The sequence below is a fragment of the Macrobrachium rosenbergii genome, chromosome 4 (assembly GCF_040412425.1).
Source record: "Macrobrachium rosenbergii isolate ZJJX-2024 chromosome 4, ASM4041242v1, whole genome shotgun sequence".
NCBI classification, from domain to species: domain Eukaryota; kingdom Metazoa; phylum Arthropoda; class Malacostraca; order Decapoda; family Palaemonidae; genus Macrobrachium; species Macrobrachium rosenbergii.
The window spans coordinates 28,244,933-28,251,097 of NC_089744.1; positions in this window are offsets into that span (position 1 = coordinate 28,244,933).

Genomic DNA, 6,165 nt, shown 5'->3' on the forward strand with positions numbered 1-6,165 from the left:
ATTACCAGTTGCTAACATTATTATTATTATTATTATTATTATTATTATTATTAGTAGTAGTAGTAGTAGTAGTAGTAGTAGTAGTAGTAGTGGAAGAATTTTAATTGATTTTATTGCTGCTGTTTTTATGTGGTGCAACACGCATAACTGACATCACCTCCTATACGATAGTATTCTGAGAACTAGTTGCGCATTCGAAACAGATGGTTAAAAAGTTAATTTCTCTGTTTTGTCTCATGATCCAGAAAACATCACTAAACAGAGCGTGGATTTATATTTAATGGCGGACAGATTTCAACTTGAACGTAGTCAGCCACTGGCTGACATTCATCCGAGTAACTAAACACAAGAAATAAAAAAAATATAGAAGTCTTTGCAAACATTTACGAATCAGCTCACAGTTTGTCGTGTCTGTTCTATGATTTTTTAATGAATGGTGGATGAAAAAAAATCAACATAATTAAGGCTGCAGGTATTCACTTATTTTTTCTTTCATGAGCCAGTGTGGTTGGAACATTTCCGGGTGTTAGGAGAAGCCTTCGTTCTGCCACTGAAAATGATCGTATTTAAATAGCAATCATCTAAAGGACGGGACGATGAGAATAAAGCAGAACATCCTCTTATTTTAGAGCTTACAAAATATAAAACTTTTTTTTTCTGTACTTACAACTATAAATTTTATGGTAAGGAATGGGGTTCAACAAATTTGTGGTTAAATTGTTTCCGAATCTCTTTACGATTCTTAGGACTTTCTAAAACCGGCAAGCGTTTTATTGATGTTCGTGACTGTCACCTTGATCTTAAATGGGGAGTTTCTAAAGGTTTTCTGTATCTGATCCTAAATATGGTATGGTGGGTGCTTATTGTGTTCTCCCTCAAAGACTCGACTATCGTTATTCGCTCTTAATATTTATGCAATTACCAGAATTTCTCCTTGCGAACCATATTCTTTTATACTAGAAAAGGAAAAATCTCTTTTGAGAGCAGAAGCCGGAAGAGACATAGTACACATCACGAAAAGTCTGTTGCATCTAAAGCGTGAATACAAATGTCTTTTAATCGTGTTATTAACGAAGATCACTGTAAACATTACTAAAGTATTCTGTGTGATCATTAAATTTATGAAATTTACATATTATCATAAATGTTATTACTATTTAAAATAATAACCCTTTCAACAAAGGTTCTCATTTAGAATTGGTTTATATTTTGTACCGTGTATCCGTTTCATGACTTGATTGAGTAATGCATCTGTAGGAAACCCATCGCCTTCATAAACGCTGCTGCTGATTAGTAATCAAAAGCGTCAGCGTTGGTTTTCAATCCTAATTTTCATGTTGATTGGGCCGCCGCGTAATTTTTCGTTCGAGCCGGTGTTTAGATGCTATTAGTCCCGTGACAGTGAATATATGCACGGCTCGGTGGATGAGGAAAACAGGAAATTATTTTTGGCGTCGACATGAAAACACTAAAAATGACATTTGACGTGCGTTCGCATCATCAAAAGAGTGGAAAAAAAATAAAGCGTTTGATACTCTCGATATATATCAACACGTTGCTATAAACAATGTCAACAGCAGCTCATTTCATCTCTGTGATAAAAGTGCTCCGGAACAGTAATCGATAAATTAGTTATAATCATTGTCGAACACCATCAAAAGATCGTCATTATAAATACGTGCCTATGATAAAGGCAGGTGGAAATTTCATGCGTAATGCCCAAATTGAGAATCAAAGGTGACTCTCTGCTTACAGTGTACTGCCTTTTGTTATTTACTCTTTATATTGTATCCTGATGTTAGAATACAAACAATGATAATTAGAGGAAGCAATGATGGAACGGAACATTGAGTGTCCAAGAGAAGGAAGATCAGTATGTTAACAAGCAACCACAGATAGTGGTAAATTACTCTTCTTTATACACTAACCAATTCCAAGGATCCTGTAATATCAACCTACAGTAGATATGATTATAAGTGTTGGCTAGGCTCTAGCAACTATTAGTCGCTTATACTAAAATACTTCCTTTGAAAGCATTGATTAGGATGGCCAGTTTACCAAATATTACACGGTAACCCATGCTTGTGAAAAAACGTTGAATTTATTATTATTCAAACGTTTACAACATAATAGATAAACATTCATACTCATAACACACACACACACACATACACACACACACACACACACATATATATATATATATATATATATATATATATATATATATATATATATATATATATATATATATATATATATATATATATATATATATATATATATATATATATGTGTGTGTGTGTGTGTGTGTGTACTGATAACATATATATATGTCTATGCACACACAATCATATATATATATAAATATATATATATATATATATATATATATATATATATATATATATATATATATATATATATATATATATATATATATTTATATGTATATATTTATTTATCTAATTATTTATTTACTAATTGTCCGAAGAAAATAGGATTGAGCTTAGTTCTCTAATTTATCTACTTAGAAGTCTGCTTACTTTGTAGGCAAGAACAAAGTATATCTGGGAGTTCGAACACTCCGAAGAGCACTAGCTACAAAACTTGAAGGGAGCCTTTGCCGAAACATAACTTGACATAGTTTTTATCCCTAATGTTAAACAATCATTTCAAGAATGTCATCACGCCACCTCATTATAATTGCATTAAAAAAGAACAGTTGCGCTAGTTCTTTGTTTCCTTCAATACTTGAAATGAATTAAAACTGCTTTGCAGAGAATAGTTAATGATTAAAAAAGCGAAGCAGACAGCCGAAAGAAAGAAGTAAATATATGAACGTTAATCAGAATAATGGGAAAATGCAGCAAACACAAAATGATTCTCTTGGTGGAAGGGATTTCACAAGCAACGTCTTGCTCTAAACGATATGTTGACATTACCAGAATCTGTGGCATCTGGGAAATTAAAATAAAAGTGTTTTTAGATTGTGATAACTACTTCACTATCTGGATTGGAGTTTATTTTCTGTGATTTTCCCCTGTGGGAGTGATCTCTTTCAGGATTGTCCTACATGAAATGAAATTATATCTTAATGAATACGAAACTCTTAAAATGGATGTTTCGTCTCTGTGAGAGGTTGACTTTATGGAGAAGAAATTATTAGAGTCTGCTGCACAGGAGACACTGCCACGAACTTCAGACTTAATAACTTGAAAATACCGCCCTTTTTATGATATTACAATAACCAAGAATTATTTCGAAGGTGATTAAGCAATGATATGCACATGTAGTATTTTCAAAAGCAAACCATCTAGAGCCACCGTCTACCAGAGGTTGATGACATCATTATTCATCAATGACAGGACAAAACTTTTTTTTTATGAATGAAGTTCTACGTCACAGTTACCATGGAAACGATGTTTATGCACTTATCAAATGCTTCCAAGGACCCTAGACTACTGCGATTTTTTTATGAGGAACTAAATATAATTTTGAACAAAATACTTTTATTAATTCTAGGACTTGGTGTTTTTGTTCAGAATCGAAGCAAATACATAAGAGTAAGTCATATGAAGGATCAAATGATTTTTATAAACCACAATAAAGTATTTTTGGGAGGGGAAAAGCACCAGACATTGGCCATACTTGTTAATACCATGCGGCGGACTTCTCAGCAGAAGTGACTCCTTAATTACCTTCTTGCGTCAAAATGCTGCAGATGGCGCGGCGTTTCTTATCTTGCCAATGGTATTTTGAAGAGTGTATACAGTAGTATAGAATCACTAGAAATAAATGTTGTTAGAAAAAAAGTTCCAGAAAAAGACAGTTGGCAACTTTATCTCGGCGCGAACCATATTAGGTAAACCCTGAAAATCACTGATCCGTGGTTACCAGGTTACATCATCATTATCCAGTAGGAAACATACAAAAATACAGTTTTCTCAGTTTTCTTTCTTAAAAATACTGCACCAAAGAAAATGGCGAGATTTAAAATGTTTTCTAAAGCTTTCCATTCACCAGTGAAAACAACGCGGTAAGTACATTTGACAAAGCAGTTATAGGGCATAGAGCCTTATTTCCACTTACCTTAAAACTCCAAGTCATACGTGTTGATGTGTGGGCTGCCAACTTTCGGCTCACACCAAAGGAGAAATAATGCTAAATTCAAGCAGTATGGTGCATGACTACTAACAAGATACAGTTTGATTCATAAACATTAGGTAAAAGAAAAATTACGAGCCAAATACAATCAGCACCGGTTTAACTGAAGATCAACAACTACGAAATTAAGGAAGTGATTCGGATGATGCCTTAACGAAAACGTCTCAGATTAAAAACGTTGTCGTAAGAAAGGGGTGTAAATATCAAATCGCCACAATATTCGTGAAGTGACATAAATAACAGAATCGAGAAGTGGACAAGGAATATCAGAGGCCTTTTTTTTTTTTTTTTTTTTTTTTTTTTTGCCGTGTCCAACAGTGACAGTCTTTGTTTCAGCTGTGATATATGTCAAACGCTGACAGTGGGATACATTAGTGATTACACAGTAGTTGGCCGTTATTGTCGGGAAAGGAACTGAGAGCAGGCGCTACATGCTATCTTCACACAACATACAATTCCAAAATTGTAAATAACTAAATAAATAAAAATACCATTGGAAAAATAAGAGACGTCGCGCATCTGCATCATTTTGAAGCAGAAAAGTAACCAGGTAGCCATTTCTGCTGCGAATTCAAGCACTTCAGATTAACAAGTGTAGCCAATGGCTGGTTACTTTTTCCCTCCCAAAAACACTTCATTGCGCTTTATAAAATCATTTGCTCCTTCATATGATTTGCTCATAATATAATTACTTAGGTTATAAACAAAAATACCAAGTTCTAGAATTAATGAAACTATTTTGCTCTAAATTATAGTTAGTGGCTCATTAAAAAAAATCCTGTGGTATTCTACGGTCCTTGGAGACATTTCTAAGTGCGTAAACATCGTTTCCAAGGCAACTTGGACGTGCAACCTCATTCATACCAACCTAATACCGCAGAGTATTTTGTAATGCACGCTCGTACTTCTAATATTACCCTTCTACAAGCAAGGTGTCTAATTGCTTCATAACATAAGTTATAACTTAAGTTGTAGACTCAGAAATTTTTGGTCCTCTCACTGGTTAACGGCTTTAAGTGTTATTACTAAAATCATCAGTACACTTCTAGTATATGGAGCATAAATGTTGAAAAACTCACGACGCAGTGAGTAGACGATGTATCGGAGAGTGCATGTGTATCATTATCAATAATCGTAAAGAAGCTTGCCAGCGAAAAGTAAAAAGCATCGTAGTTCTCTTTATGTACGATTCAGTTTCCTGAAACAAACTATTGATATATATATATATATATATATATATATATATATATATATATATATATATATATATATATATATATATATATATATATATATATATATATATATATATATATATATATATATATATATATATATATATATATATATATATATATATATATATATATATATATATATGTATATATATATATACAGTATATATATATATATATATATATATATATATATATATATATATATATATGTATATATATATGTATATATATATATATATATATATGTATATATATATGTATATATATATATATATATATATATATATATATATATATATAAATATAAATATAATTATTGGAACGGATGCCAAGGAAACAAGTGTTTCCTACAATTGCGTGATTCCAGTGATCTTGGATTGAGATATCTAATGAAAACATACGTAAAAATTTTGCAAAAGCCTAAAAAATAAAATTCTGTATCTTGGGAAACCTTTGAAATCTGAATAGATTATGAAAAACAGATATGAATTTTCTTATGTGAAATGCCTTTTTAAATCACAAATAAAGCAGATCTGAAAATCTCTGTCATGTGTGATTGACAATTCATGTAAATACTATGTCCCATAAGCCTGCCAACTAGAGATCTTTTCTCCAACTAAACTCAGAATAATCTCTTATATTTCTCATTTTTTCTAAATTGATCCGGCAGATATACATGCCTTTAAGGATAAAAAAATGTGCGGAAATAAAAGTGTAGTGCATAGGCCACCTCAAATTCTATTAGGAATTCGTCTGAAAA